The sequence below is a fragment of the Xyrauchen texanus genome, chromosome 15, assembly GCF_025860055.1.
Source record: "Xyrauchen texanus isolate HMW12.3.18 chromosome 15, RBS_HiC_50CHRs, whole genome shotgun sequence".
In the NCBI taxonomy this organism is placed as follows: Eukaryota; Metazoa; Chordata; class Actinopteri; order Cypriniformes; family Catostomidae; genus Xyrauchen; species Xyrauchen texanus.
The window spans coordinates 32,573,221-32,590,121 of record NC_068290.1 but is presented as its reverse complement, the minus strand read 5'-3'; the positions used below and the strand labels follow the sequence as shown (position 1 = coordinate 32,590,121).

Here is a 16,901-nt window from a genome sequence, read left to right as displayed (position 1 = left end):
TGAACATTTGACAAAGTGCTAAATACAGTGAATTTGTATTTATTACACAGCTCTCCTGAATTCTTTATTCTGATTTGTCAATCGTGGCATTCTGTGGTGAATATTTTGGTACTTTGTCCTCTGCCTTTCTTCTCACATAATAAATAAATTGACATGAAATATATTGATTTGAGCAAATTATTTTATTGCCAAATAGCAGTGTACTAAGTGGGATAATATACAGCCAGACAGTCATCTTCGCCTACAAGTTGATATAAGATAATACAATTAAAATAAACCCCTTCAAGATAATTCAAGCCCGCTTCACATAGTAACCTGATCATCCTGTTAGGCTTTATTTTATGATAATGTCCAGCTGACTGTACATTATTCTCTGCATATTATATTTCCACATTAGTAGAAAGTACAACAAAGGACGTTACAAAGAGAATCTTTCCCAATAACACCCAACAATTGTATTTATTTTATAAATAAAATGTTTTGCCTCCAACTCTGATTTGCGGGCAGGCAGTTTGTGAATTTTGGCAGTTTGGCCTAATCATTGAATTTAAGCTGTAAACATTTCAAGAAAACTGTCCCTGAGAATTACCTATTTCCTTGGCATAATACTGTATCTCAACTCTTCTGAGGTGCTGGCACTCTAGGGTAGCCAGTTAAGCCATGCAAACCACACTGTGGCCAAAGATGCCTACTCGCATCCACACATTTAAAGAATTTGGCACAACTAAGATTCTATGCATGACAGATGTTCTCAGCTGCCATCAGTGCAGCATTTAAGCAACTGTCTACAGGGTAATGCTTTAAATGTGCTGCTGCTTTATGACAATCAAAACACTTCTTATTAGTTGAAGGGAAATGAGGGAAAAGATAAAGCACCAGCTTCAGCTCCCTTAAATAGACAGCTCTTCCTACTGAAATTTGTAATGACTAAACATATCACGAGAGACCACATTCTAGCAATAGCATAAGCTTTATCAAACTGCATATTAAGAGGCTGGGCTTCTTGCGGTCAAATATTGCATATGAGATAATAAATGTTGAATTTCCGGATGGAAAGGACAACCTTGCTTGTTTGTTCATGTTTTGAGACTTAAGCAGCATTAATGTCCAATCCACAAGGATATGAGCTGCAGTAATAGCACTGCTGCCAGTTATAGACAATCCAGAGGGATAAGTAGGAAGACTCTGCCAACTAACGAAAGTCTGCAAAATGTCAGCTACACATTGAAATTACTGGGAAAGACCTAGTGGTACCATCTCAGCAAACAAAGCTGAAATGCCTTTGATGTCTCTGCTGGGAAATCTTTTAACTATAAACTGAAGAATTAATGGTTACAAACCCCTTATAACTTGCCAGACACACCCTTGAGTGTATTGCCCAAGATGTTGACACAATTTCCCATTTTCTTCCCCACACATCTCGTAAAACAGCCCTGGTTAGCTAGTCCTAATTAAAAACTGTTATCAATATATTAAAACTAGAAGTCTTAATATGAAGAAATTCATCTGATAGGTGATAATTACATAATTTTTTTTTTTTTTTATGAAAAACATTCAGAAAACTGATAAAAAAAAATAATCAGCTAATTAGGAGTGTAAAAATAGCTTTAAAAAAAATAAGAACTGTGATGAGCTCTCCCTGAGTCCATTTCCAATCGAGTCTATTTTGGTGAGAAGTAATATTTACATCCGTTTCAGCGTTCAGTCTGTCTGTCTCTCCTGGAACTTAATACCCACAGTGCTTCAGAGCCGATTCGCCTACACTATCCTGCCAGTGATTATTCATATTAACCTCACTCAACTCCTGCACAATCATCACTTAAAGAAAGCATAGCCTTGATTAAAAATAAACCAACAATGGATTCTTTTGACATATTCGCCCAAAGACATGTTTAAAAGAAAGAATGGGCAGGACTCTCATAGACTCATGACTAAAGCCCTGTTCCACTGAATCACTGACAGTGATTTTAATTGCCATAGGTCGTCAAGTTGCATAGCTGTCCATAACTTTTGAAAATTTTATCACAAATTTGATTAATTTCCGGTGAAAATAAGATGCAATTCTTTTTTTTTGACAAGGAATCGTTTTTCTTGCTGTTTAAAATTAACATTCTGCAAGGGAAGATGACTGTATATAAATTGCAGCAGTGCATAATCAGATCAGTTAACTGTTATTCGTATGTTGATTATGGAGTTAACTGGATTTCATAGTTGATGATTTGACCTGATTTTTCATTATTCATACGAGAGCCAACATGATCACACATAAATTCGGCATGATGAAATCCAATAGTTTTGGTACCCTAGGATCGGCGACTGTTTGCCAACCGTAACCACATTTGAATAATCAATGACAAGCATGATTCGGAGGATTCACTTTTCCCTCTAACATTAATTTTTTACTCCACTAATGATTTAGGTTTGGGGGATAGAATCTATAAATATATGCTTTTCTCTTCATTGTATAACATCCTATAAAAGCTGAAAACAACTTGCTTCAATACTAGCGTTTGGCGACCTCTCCTGGACATAAAATGGAGCTTGCACATGCCCATTCGCCCTACAACATTCACCACTTTGGCCACTGGGGGCAGTGTTTCAAAATTTCAGTCAGCATATACCAAATTTGACGAAAGAAAAGTCAGTCTACTCTTTCTGATTTCACAGTAAGATCAGACTGCGAGAGCGCAATTTTGAAGACGAGGCAATGATAATGTATTATACTTATGATTTTAATGTATAGATCAAAATAATAATAGTAATATTGTAGATAATAGTAGGTAAAGCCTAGGGCTGGGACAACGCGTCGACGTCATCGATGAGGTTGACGCAAAAAATACGTAGACGCAAAATATGCGCGTCGATTCGTCGAACCCAAAACAAAGATGGAGGCGCCGGCGAGTAGTAGCAACACAAGTGGCTCCACAGACTATCAGAAGTGCAAGGCGGCATGCTCTAAAGTATGGGAATTCTTTAATTTAAAAGGAAACAATTCCGTGATATGTCGTCTTTGCAAAATGGAGATGGCCTTCCATTCTAGCACCACGGCAATGCACCAGCATCTTAAGAGGCGCCACCCGGGAGCAGCTGCAGATGACAGAGCACCGTAAGTTTTTTTTCAACTCCCCACTTTGCACTCGATGTTGGAGTAGGCTACAATACGTTGTCGACACCTAAAGTTTTCGCTTATAGCTATTAATAATGCGCTTATAGCTATGAATGTCGTGAAAAATACAGAGAGGACACTGACAACGCGCTGACATACAGGACCAAGCAGGTAACATTTAATAACGTCTCAACTTTCAAATTTGGTCATTCAAAGAAAATTAATCCATAAATAGGCCTACTATTTTGTGGCTCTTTAGTGTGTCGTGACAGATTTCCTCAGTTAAAGCTGCTCATGAACCGATGAACATCGTGAACATCTTTTCCTTGGTAATTTATAGCATCAAATAGGCTAAACATGAATGTAGCCTACATCAGATGGACTGTTGTTTTAACCGCGGAAAGATGTCAGTACAGTAGCCTACAATCCATTATTCAAATTCAAATCCACCGACGTTAATCTTCTCTCTCCTGACTACTTTGTCGGACAAAAATGGCGTATTATGATTGATTGATCAGATCGCCAGTCAATCAAACTCCCGGCAAATGTTTTTTTTTTTAACATTTTATACAGTCCCACCCCCGATGAAACCGGTATTACCGGTGTTGTCACAAGTCGATTAATCGAATTCGAATCGGACTGAAAAAATGAATCGTTAGATTAATCGATGCATCGAAAAAATAAATCGCTAGATTAATCGTTTAAAAAAATAATAGTTTATCCCAGCCCTAGTAAAGCCCATTTTGCACATTAAAAGTGTAACATTGCGCTGGTGCTGGCAAAGACAAAGATGATGAATATGGAATAAAGAACTCAAGTACAAATTTTGTAATGAACATAAAAACCCTAACTACAAACATGAAACATAAACATGAACTTGACTTGACTTAAAACTTGACATAAACTGACAACGTTACCAAACACACAATACCTAACACAAGGGACAATGGAAAACATGAGGGCTTAAATAACTTAAGGGGAGAACATAAACCAACAACAGAACAAACAGAACTCTAAACAAGATAATCAAACAATGAACCAATGAAGACAAGACACATGAACATGGAGGGAAAACCGTACATCACATGACCAGGAACACATGACATGAAACAGGAACTAATCTACTTCATTAATTTTTCATTGAGTATTAAATTTGGTAAAAAGAATTCTGCATTAACTTCAGGGAAGGCTGTTTGCATTGACCTAGGTTCTTAGTGCCCTCTACAGCTCAAGAGAACTAAGTAAAAGAGCAACGTCTGCATTGTCCCATTAGAAACGTGTACATCTTGTATAAAACATTTATTTGATGATTTTTGTTCATTTGGTCATGTAAAAAAGCAGGCTTTAAAAAAAAGATTTTTTTTAATGCGCAGGTTTGTTTGGTTCGTGGGGAAGTTTGGGGTTTGATTGTTGCACTAATGTGGTCCTTATAATTTTATTTTTGATACACAATAAAATGTTTCTAATATGCCAAAATGTCAAATGTTAATATGAGTGGATTGTCTCTCTCCACAAGAAATGTGAATGGGTTGGGGAACCCCATAAAAATAAGTTTTTTTTTTTCTCTTCTTAAATGTAAGAAATATGATATAGTGTTCCTTCAAGGCGAAAAATTTGGGAAAATATGGGGTGGACATGTTTTTTTTTTTTTAGTGCTGGATCAAGTAAGAGCAGAAGAGTCATTACACTGATGAGTAAATTCTACAATTCAAATGTCTCAAATAGAATAAAGTTAAATTAGGAAGAGTCATTATTGTTTTAGCAGAAATTCTGGGGCAAAGTTTGATTTTGCTGATGATCAGGGCTTTTTTATAGATGTTGAAGGGAAGTTGCAAGCTGCTGGCACCCCTCGTGATATAATATTGGGAGGAGACTTTAATCTTTTGAATGGATTCAGTCCTTGATCATAGTGAATTAAAATTGCGTAAGCCCCCTAGAGCAACATTAACGCTTCAAAGGATGTATAAAAATCTTGGTCTTGCAGATATTTGGAGACTGTTGAACCCATCTGGTAGAGACTATACATTTTTTTTTCATCATTCCATAAGATTTATTCTAGAATAGATTTTATTTTATTTTACATCTAAGTCCCTCATTTCATCTGTTGTTGTTTGCTCAATTTGAAACAGCTTAGTCTCAGATCACGCCCTGAGGTTTTGCCACATAAAGATAAAAATAAATCATATAGTTGGTGCTTAAATGCATCTCTTTTGCAAAATCCTGAATTCCAACAAATGTTGAATCTGAAATCAATGTTTATATGTAGACCAACTGGTCCTCAGTATCCTCTGTGGTCATGGCTTGGGAGGCAGTTCTTAGGGGTCAGATCATATAGTATTCCTCATTCACCAAAAAATCCAAAGCATGATAACTTGAGGAGTTGGAAGGAAATATTAAATGTGTCAGGGCAGAGCTGAAGAATTGACCCGATTGAAATACAGATATAATACTATTTTGTTGTGGAAGATGGAGTTTTACTCCATTACTTTAAATCGGGGGACAAAGCAGGGAAGCTTTTGGCTAGATAAAGCAGAGAGAGTCTTTTTCTACCATTCCCTCAGTGAAGTCTGCTGATGGTAAAATATTTACCTTGGCCATTGATATTAATAATGCTTTTAAAGAATTCTATCTTGATCTCTATAGTTCCACGTCTTTGTCTACTGATGAAGATATTAGAATCATTAGAACTCCCTAAACTGACGACTGAGCAAAGAAATTATCTTGATTCCGAGATAACCTTGGAGGAGCTTGGTGAGGTAATTAAGGCCTTGCCTATAGATTGCTTTGCCACTGAATGTTTTAGATCTTATGCTACAGAACTGGCTCCACTTTTGTTAGAATTTCATATGGAATCATTAAAGAATGAAAAGCTTCCACCAACCATGATACAAGCCCAGATAAGTCTGATTCAACTTGGTATTGGAGGAGGGAGTGTGAGATTCGAAAAATGTGAAGTTTGTATCTAGAGGTGAAAAGGTGCGCCTTAAGCAATTCAAGATTTTGGACCCCTTCTAGATTGTATAGGCTTGGTCTTAAAGACACACCCACCTGCGATGCCAATCAGAAGATGAAGACACAACCCATGTTTTTTGGTGGTGTGTTAAGATCCAAGAATGTTGGTTGAAGGTTCAGAGTTTTATGTGTCATGTATTGGGCACTCAAATTTCATTTTGCGCCAGATTCTGTATTTTGGAAGATGGGGCAGTTAATTGGGTTCTGACCAGTGTTATGATTGGCAGACAGCTTATTTTAAGTGGATGGAAGTTGTCTGGAGCGTCCTCATTTCCGGAGTGGTGTGCGGATATGGGGAGGGTGGCAGCATTCGAGGAGGGGTCATGTAGAAGGATGGGGTTTTGGGATTTATTTGATAGGAAATGGGGCAGTTATTTAGCATTTTTGGGGAACTCTCAGGGAGGGGCTGTGGAGAGAGAAGTATAGATTTAATAATGTATGATTATTATATTTTCTTTGATGTTTTTTGTGTATTCTTATACGTTGTTGGGGGGTCAGGGTCGGTTTGGTGATTGGAGAGGGGTAATAGTGGGGGTTAAATGTTGATTCGATATATATATATATATGTTGTGTTTTTCTTTGTTATATATCTATGAATCAATAAAAAAAAATGTTAATCAGAAGAAAAGAAAAGTTACAGCTACAGATTGATTTATTCACAACTCTTCAGCCTTATCTCTTTATTTTAGCCACTTTGGCTGTTTCCTTAAGATCCTTTCTTTCGGTTTATTTCTTTCTCTATGAATTAATTTATACAGAAATATCTAGTAGTATAAATGTACCTACTGTACAGGCCTATATATTTTATAAATAAATTTACAATACATATATACAAATCCCTTATATATGTATATTTTAATAAATAAATAAATGCATGTAATGATTGTATTGTATTCAAATTATTACTGAAGTGTATGACGTCATTACATGGTCTGTCGTCACCAACCAATCGCTCATATTTTCGAGTATATTTTCAATACATGTCCCCTTTTCAGTAACCACAGGAATGCTCAATTATCTCAGTCAACACAATTATTATAGTCAATTGAAATATTAGATATTTTAATAAAATCTGCTCATGCATTTGAAGAACAGAATTAGCTAGAGGAATTGTGACAATTAGAATTTCTGGAATATGTCTTATCACCACAGATGTATTAAGCAGCATAAGAAGAAAGGGGCCCAGATCTTTAAATCCTGAACAAGATGAACACTTATCACTGTATGACACTGTTTTCTATGAATTTTTATTTAATTATTTAATAATATCCCTTTATGCGGGCAGGGAGATATCAAACAGAAAAGTGAAATTGCTCATAGTAATATGAACTTTCCCTTCATCTTGCCTTGTTGTTTCATACAATGAAAGCGAATGGTGACTGAGGATGTCAGTCCCTACTCCCTAACATCTACTTTTGTATACCATAGAAGAACAAAAGTCACATAGGTTTGGTACAACATGGTAAACTATACCTTTAAAGCTATAGTATATTGGGAATAGCTCACTTACATACTGCTCTTACTATTTCTGCAGTATTTAGTAGGAATGTGCACAAGTATTTGAGAACTCTTTCTGCACCAGCTAGTTCACAATTAAAAATATGACTTGAATATCACTAATTGATTTGCCTTTGCACATCTACCTGCCGTGGGCAACGTTGAATTATCACGATATCACGCAGTTACAACTGAGTACACTGGGATGTTTGTTGTCGGGTGTTGGATGAGACAATTAGACCATGATGGTGTCTTTTGTAGAGGTTGACCGATATATCGGTTTTGCCGATCAATAGGCACTGATAATGATTTCTGGAACATTTACATTTATGCATTTGGCAGACGCTTTTATCCAATGCGATTTACAGTGCACTTATTACAGGGACAATCCCCCCAGAGCAATCTGGAGTTAAGTGCCTTGCTCAAGGACACAATGGTGGTGGCTGTGGGGATCAAACCAGCAACCTTCTGTTTACCAGTTATGTGCATTAGACCACTACACCACCACCACTCCTGGAACTATCGGTTATCGGCAAAAATTCACACCGATAATTTTCCCCCATTGTGTCAGGTGCTGGAGCGGCTGGGAAGGGCGCGCTGTCATTATACAGTATGAGAGCGGCCTCTAGATGCAAAATAAAAACTATCACTGATGCCTCATGGTGGTTGTTTTGACATGTGTGACTGCACGTTGAATGCAACACTGCACGGAGCTGAACAATGCAGATTTAAAACACCAACAACTAAAAGGCATGTATATAATGATATGACAGCATGTACTGTAAAGTAATTAATTTCTTGAATAGCTGTTGCATTAATAGAGAACAGCAGTATGTTTGCAGACAAGGCTGAGAGGACGCTAACATTAAAGCTAACCTCAAGCGGTTAGAACAATGTAACAAACAACACACAAGTCCTACACAAATGTTTAAATAAAATGTATTACCATCTATTTGCATTAGTTTATATCCAGTCATGTTTATGCTTTAGCCAGCTAAGTTGTACATTTAAAGGTAATGATATCTTCATGCAGTTAAGAGAAACATATAAACAAATCAGAAACGCATCTGATTTTAATAAATGTTTTATCCTCACGTGTGTGTGTGAGACAAGTTTCTTTGAGAATTTAAATAAGCTTAACAGAACAAAACACACAAAAAAATATCACTGAATTCTATAGAAGCGTTAAAAAAGCATAAGACATTGCAATTCACTAGTTTGCCCTAATTTAACATTAAATACCCCATCACCAGAAGTGATCAGCCACTTGAAGACGTGCGATAGTTCTGTGAATCACAAAATGTACTATATATTTACTTATAAAATAAGTAAATATATAGTATGCGCAGTGCGTTGGTGAATGGCGCTGCTCTGTTTACACACACCCGTTGCTATTTTTAGCCTTCACGCAATTCACAAACAGCATCTCAGATGTAGATGCTCAATAGTTCTACTCACTTATAATATGCATTTAGAATGGCACCGGAGGTGTATTTGACCAGAATTAGAATAAGAAGCAAATTAAACTGCTGTGAACTTGCCTACAAACAGACACATACAGGACTTTCTGGAGAGTTTGGATGGAATGTCAAAATAAAAGCATGAGGGTTTAAAAAGTGCAAGTTTAAAAAAGTATATGTTTTTTATATATTAAAGAGTACCCCCAATTTGTTGCACACAATGATGTAAATATATTCTAAACTGATTATGCAAAAAACAACACTGGTTTTAGATCAGGATCGGCCAATACTGAGATTTCCGGTATCAGAAGAGAAAAAGTGGTATCGGTGCATCCCTACTTTAAATGTTGTTTTTTAATTCAGTATCAATTTTAAAAACTATTGGCCGATTAATTGGTTATCGGCTTGTCTTCCAAACTTAGTTATCCTTATCAGCAAAATCCTATATTGGTCGACCTCTAGTCTTTTGAGTGCTTTCAAGCAAAGCCAAGTGTGGAAATCCTTGTAATATTTTGACTCTTATTGAATTCTACTCTAAAAATTCAATTTTTGTTTGTAATCATGCAAACAAACAAGGATCTGCTTTTATGAGGGAAAGAAAGCACGAAGTGGTACAAGAAACTCGGAAGCTTATCATATCAGTATGTATGTGTTAAATATCTGAACACAGACAAAGCGCATTTTATAAAAAGACAATTTTGAAAACTTGTTTTCTGAATAATAAACGTGAAATTATAAAAAGGTGATAGCCTTTTTGTAGCCTTATATGGACTTTATGTGTGCATTACCCTAATGCCATCAGTATTGGTTTCTATGTAAGGTCCGGGTGAATACAAATGTTTTTTACTATTATTTAAATTTTTATGATGTATATTGTTTTAATAAAAAGTATAATTTGTAGAAGTTAACTTATTTTAAAACTGTAACGTTTGTGTATAAAACAAAATATACATTTCATGAACGTTATTTTTAACTTACATTTTAATTAATGAGAAATCGATTACTCGTTTTTGTGTGGGTTAAGGTCCTTGACTACAACATTACTTGAAAATGGTCATCACTAATATTTAGTATGTATACTGTGCACAGGATGGACATTCTCAGTATGGTTTAACTAGTCAGCTAACCTACTACAGTACATTTGCCACTTTCTAATTTAAGTGATAACATGTGACTCTGGGAATTAAATATTCAACATTCTGTTTCTGGATATGGTTCCCAATGACAAATATTACAAATAACCATTTAACTCAGCCAAATGACTAATACTTGTACTAACATGTACTAGCATCTGATACGGTTCATTTGTTCCTGTCGGGCTGCAGCACAAGTCCTTCTGCTAGCTGAGCATGCAATTGTGAATCTGCTCTTATGTGTGTGAGCACATGTGCTTCTCATGCTTCAATGCTTTTCTAACGTTCAGATCTTGCATGCGTTTACTAATGGCTATGAGCATAACTGATGGTGAAACACAGTGGGAAGATGTTACACTGCTTGCAGTGTTATATGGATCAGCTTATGGGAGGTTTATTCACCACTACAAAAAATAAATAAAACATCCACGCTAAACGTAGGACATTTACGCATATGAATGTTTCCGAGCTCTTACCATGGGGAAAAGGTTTTTAAAACTGATTTGTTTTTGTGAAGCGATTTGCAAAAAGAGAAAAAGATGAGCTTATTTGCAGTAATATGCTGGAGAGAGTAAAGACTCAGGGTACCAATGAGTCTATTTGAGCTGTCCAGATCTAAATCGCTCAGAGAGCACTCTCAATTCAATACATATGAAGAGTGAAAGCTGGGGGTGACATCATGCAAGAGATGGTTTTCGGAACAGCTGGGTCTATGAGTGTAAGAGTAGGATATGTGCCTGGCTGATGGGGCTTGCCCAGCTCCCTTGTGTACAGCTGGGCTGTTTGCTATGTGGATGATAAGCACCACGTTGATGGGGGATGGCAGCCTAGTGCTTCTAATGCATTTTAATAAGGCTCCTGGAAAGACACCGCTCTCAGTTTTTCAGTGGCTTTCTTCTCTGACGAGTCCCTCCAGGATAGCCAAGGAGATTCCCTGCTCGGCTCCCTGCCCATGACAGAAACTCTCAGGGTGAAGAAACGCAATCATTATGCCTCTCCGCATCGCCTCCCCGATTGTCCTTTCTGCCTCTCCTGCTAAATTGTTTTATTTGTAGGGTTGAATGAACCAACTTTGTCATCAGCAGTACATACAGAATTGTGCAATGAAGTCCGATCTGATCTGCATTTTCTACCGAGTCAAATATAACAAGAAACTGTAGCAAAACAATAATTTTTGGCATTACAGAGATTAAAGGGTACAATCTAATCTAATCTACACATTTTGAAAAAAGAACAACACTAATTATTCATGAATCCTTTTTCAAACTCCTAATGCTTAAATGTGTAGTGTGGAATTTTTGTTCCAAATTGTCTTCATCAATCAGAATTGCAACAATAAACTGCAACAGTGCCCACCCACTTTTTCAGTCGTCCTGGTTTCAGAAGTATTTTCCCCCATAATTATTTTCCAAAGAGATATGATAAAAATCCTTTATGAACCAAACCAACTAGCTCCAAGGTTAATCACAACTTTAACCAAAAAAAAGTATTTGAAATTGGACAAAAAGACTTTCTTAACATCTTTAAAGGGATAGTTCACCCAAAATGTTTAATTCTCTCATCATTTACTCACCCTCATGCCATACCAGATGTGTGACTTTCTTTCTTCTGCTGAACACAGATTTTCAGAAGAATATCTCAGTTCTGCAGGTCCATACAATGCAAGTGAACAGTAATCATTTGAAGCTTCTAAAGCACATAAAGGCAGCGTAAAAGTAATCTATATGACTCCAGTGGTATAATCAATGTCTTTAGAAGCTATATGAAGCTAATTTTTTTTAACTAAATATTCACTTTCCATTCTTAATTTTTTGTTTTGGAGATTCTCATTCTTTGTGCATATCACCACCTACTAGGAAGGGAGGAGAATCTATTGTAAAAACGTATTTATATATTGATCTGTTTTTCACCCAGACCTATCATATCACTTCTGAAGACATGGATTAGACCACTGTAGTCATATGAATTAATTTTATGCTGCCTTTATGCTCTTTTTGGAGCTTCAACATTTTGGTCAACATTCAAGTGCATTGTATGGACCTACAGAGCTGAAATATTCTTCTAAAAATCAGCAGAAGAAAAAAAGTAAAACACATCTGGGATGGCATGAGGGTGAGCAAATGATTTGAGAATTTGAATTTTTGAGTGAACTATTCCTTTAATGAGGGAATGAACTACAAATGTAGCACTGTGAATGATGTAACCAAATAAGCGAGTCGAATATGCGCCACATAACGGTACAATTAAAGAAAAATTATATCAGTTAATCACAGTGGTGAATGAAAACGTCGCATATTAAGCGCAATAACCCTGGAAACGCTGCATTTGTTCGCTGCAAATAATCATTGGCACTGGTTTGCTGGAGCTGCTGTTGTAAAATTGTAACCGACCGACTCGGTTGCATAATTCATAGGTCATAACGTGAGTGGGCGGTCACTGCTAAGCTTTTTTGCTGGGATACTGCATTGTGTTGATCAGGATTATGGATAGTGTAATTCTTTCAGGATTTCTGCCATTAAAAACTATTTAAAAACAATTAAGTTGTAATAAAGTGGACCGATGGCTTTAGCAGAATTTAACAAACTCAAGTTCAGTAGTTATCACTAATAATCAATTCCTCTATGGAAAAAAAACAAACATTTTCTTCCGGAACCAGGCACCCGTTATCCATTGGTTATACAAACAGATCCAAACTAACACCATTGGTTGAGCCAATGTCACTATGTTGGGATGCTCAAACAAACAGAGCAATGTATTGATTGCACCACAAATCCACAGTGTGTACAATTTTTGGATTAGCGGTGTTATAGCCATCTCTGCATATTAAACAAGAGAAAGTATTTTAGCACTGAGAAAATAACACATTTCAACCTTTATTAAACAATAACAACTGCTCCTACTAATTATGTTGTCCACACAATATCCATCTTTCTTGACCTTACTATGTGAAGTATGTTCCTGTATCCACCAATAGTTTTTAACCTTAATAAGTATAATGCTGATAGATACAGAGAACACTGAAGCAGGCAGATATCTTCAGCGTCCCTCTGTTCATATGAAGAATGGGTCTAAAAGAGCTTTTCAGCAGGGGTTACAGGAAACAATGTCAGCTTCCTCCTGGGAAAAAGACTCTACGAAACACTGCAGAGCTATGTTGAGGACAGCGAAATGACAAAACACTGGAGCAGGAGAAGAACAGGGAGCAAAACAAAAAACCAGCACATACCGGCACATACGAGTGTGCCTAGAATGGAGGCCCCGCTTGCTTGTGTGATAGATATTGGTTCCAACATAAATATAGTAAGACTAATCGGAATGACCTTAACTGATGCTCTTTGATGACAAGAGAACATACCTTTTTTTTAAGTAACTGAATGTGTTAAAATGTTTAAAGGAGTATGTTCTTTTTATGCCTAAATGTCTGTCTGCAGTGTTAGTGCCCATAGTAATTGGATTAGATCACCTAAAAGGTGTAGTTTAAAAGATTATGTTACTTAAGTTGTATAATTCGTAATCATTACAACACTACATTTAAGAAGTAATCAACCCAACACTGGCCTTCGGATACAGTGCGAGCAGAGATTTATAGTCAACACTGCATTCACAACCCAATTTACTTCGGTAACACGATGTGTAAAACAGGATATTTAGAAGAAAATGAAGTTATGACATGATTTGATTTTATCTATTGGGAATTGATCATTAAAAACGAGCATTACATAACATAAAATAGCCAAGTGGTTCGAGGGAAGGTGTTGAAAAATAAAAGGGCTTTGTGATGGCAGCCAAAAAGCAAAGTTGTTTCAGAGGCCAAGCAAGCTATTATTACATTTTGATGAAAGGAGGAGTCATTTACAATAATACCAGGAACTAAACAACTTATTTTGAATAAATTGAAACCCCTAATGTGCATTAGTTAGTATAATTAATTCAGAAGAATTATGAGAGCGGGTGAGAAAGATCAATATTTAAGTCATTTATTCCTATCAATCTCAACTTTCATTTTCACATTCTTCTTTTGTTTTAGGCAATTTGCATTCTTCATGCATGTCAGAATTATAGCAAGAAAGACGGTACATATTGATTTGTTTCTCACCCACACCTTTCATATCAAGCCATATGGATTACTTTTAGGATGCCTTCTGGCCACCATTCACTGGCATTGTATGGACCAATAGAACTGAGATATTCTTAAAATCTTAGTTTGTGTTCAGCAGAACAAAGTAAGTAATAAAAATCTGGGATGGCACGAGGGTGAGTAAATGATGAGAAAATGTCTATGTTTGGGTGAGCTATCCCTTTAATCGGAAAATCAATATTTTTGCCCAGCCCAAGAGCCATATGAGTGAGAGAGACCAAGTGTGTCAGCGACAGAAACAGGCTCAGTTTCAGTCTCACACGCTCCTCATAGAAGCATCTCTAAATGCACTTAGGAACACCACTTTCAGAGTTTGCAATTATTTAGATGACCTACATGTTTACTGAAATGCTGAACATTATATAAATACAAACCCTTCAATAGAACAATTGTTACATTGATTGTAAGTATCAATACAATACTGTGAGAAAAAGTATGGCGATATATTGATATTTGATTGTATCGGCCCTCGTATCAAGAGCGGACATGTGTGCACATTTTAACTCTTAATTTAATTTTTAATTTTTTTTAATAAATTCAGAAGTGTGCTTAGAAAATTGCATTTTTATATATCAGGCCCCTGGTTCTTGGCAAAGAAACTGTAACTGTCAGTCAAACCGCCTGGAGGAAAAAGCATGTTCTAACTTAAAAGAAAAGTTCATCCAAAAATAAATATTCTCTCATTATTCACTTACCCTGATGCCATCCCAGATGTGTATATCTGTCTTTCTTCAGCAGAACACAAATGAAGATTTTTAGAAGAAGATCCAAAAGTCATATTTAGGCAGCATAAAAGTAATCCACACAATGCCAGTTGATCAACGAATGTCTTCTGAAGCAAAATAAATCAATAATTAAAACATTATTAACTTCTAAAAAGCATTTCCTGCCTGCCAGCAGCTTAGGCGAAGCATGATGTAAGTGTGTCAGCAAGTTCACGTGAGAATTCGGAAGCAGCGCTTATTTACAACAGAAGAATGTACATCACGTCAGAGCTCAGCCATTTCAAACAGCATCAGAGCACTGGATGGAAGCGCTGATTTAAAGTTAAACATTTTTAATTATTCATTTTTTACTTACGTAAACTATCGATTAGCTTTGGAAGATATTTATATTTACATCTATTCATTTGGCAGATGCTTTTATCCAAAGCGGCTTACAAAAGAGGAATAATACAGAAGCGATTCATCTTAAGGAGACAGTGGTACGAAAAGTGCTACATTACAAAGGTTCACTTACATCAGAATAGTAGTAATCCAAGACAGATTAGAGTGCAACAAGAATATATATTTTTTATTTTATTTTTTATGAGTGAATGGTGAAGTGCTCATGGGAAAGATGTGTTTTTAGCTGTATTTTGAAGACAGAAAGTGAGTCAGCTTCACAGATGGAGTTGGAAAAGTCATTCCACCAACATGATACAGTGAAACCAAAAGTCCGGAAAAGTGTTTTGTGTTGGTACAAGGCGCCATTCCTTAGCCGACCGCAGGCTTCTGGTGGGAACATAGCTCTGCAGAGATGATATTTTTGAATGTCAACGTCAGTTTTGAATTTGACCAAGAAAAACATGTGCTCTCTTTGGTTCATTAAAGATCAGACGTGCTGCTGCATTCTGGATCATTTGCAGGGGTCTAACTGCGCATGCAGGGACTTGCAATGAGAGCGTTACAGTAGTCCAGTCTAGTTATGACAAGGGACTGAACGAGCAGTTGTATGGCATGTTCAGAGGGGAATGGTCATATTTTCCTGATATTGTAGAGTGTAAATCTACACGATCGCGCTATCTTTGAGATGTGGTCTATGAAATTTAGTTGGTTACCGATAGTTATTGATCAACTGGAGTCGTATGCATTACTTTTATGCTGCCTAAATATGACTTTTGGACTGTCAAAGTGCTGTCACCCGTGTACTTTACAGACCTCTATCTTCTAAAAATCTTTACACATCTGAGATGGCATCAGGGTAAGTGAATAATAAGAGAATTTTCATTTTGGGTTAACAATTCCTTTAATACAAACCCTAGATCACCTTTCTGTGCACCCTTCAGTCACAGCATTCAAGGCAGGCAGGCTTTCTTCAATTTTATGTAATAGGGTATTCCTTGGTTGTCATGCACAATATCCTTTTTTTAGGGGATACCAGTAGCAATTCTGGCTAACTTGGTGGTCTAGACCAGATAAAAAAATGCCCAATGGGACAAAACCCTTTTTAACTACTTGGTAGTTCCATGTAGAGGCATAAAACAGGATAGTCTAGTTGTACAATATTTGTTTAGTGTAAAAGACAAACCAAATTTAGACATGTAAATGTCTGATTTCTGCCACATTGTAATAGACTAAAACGATTGTTGTCCATATTAATTTTCAAAAATAAATTAATTTTTTTTTCTGGACTTTCCATTTAAAATCCACTTAGCTCAAATATCTGAGTGGGCATGTGCAGTATGTATGGGCATTACACTTCCGGTCTTATTATTCATAACATTGGCAGCATCACATCCAATGTTCTGGTCCAGAATTGTCCGTTGGTTCTGCATCTTGTATTTCTGGTGTCAG

At 36.5% G+C, this 16,901-nt stretch overlaps 1 protein-coding gene across 1 annotated transcript in view; it reads right to left on the bottom strand.

The window, feature by feature from the left end:
• The window catches only part of LOC127655797 (protein O-linked-mannose beta-1,4-N-acetylglucosaminyltransferase 2), a 29,216-nt gene that overhangs the window by 11,632 nt on the left and 683 nt on the right, over nt 1–16,901 (bottom strand). The gene's annotated exons all lie outside the window — the stretch shown is intronic.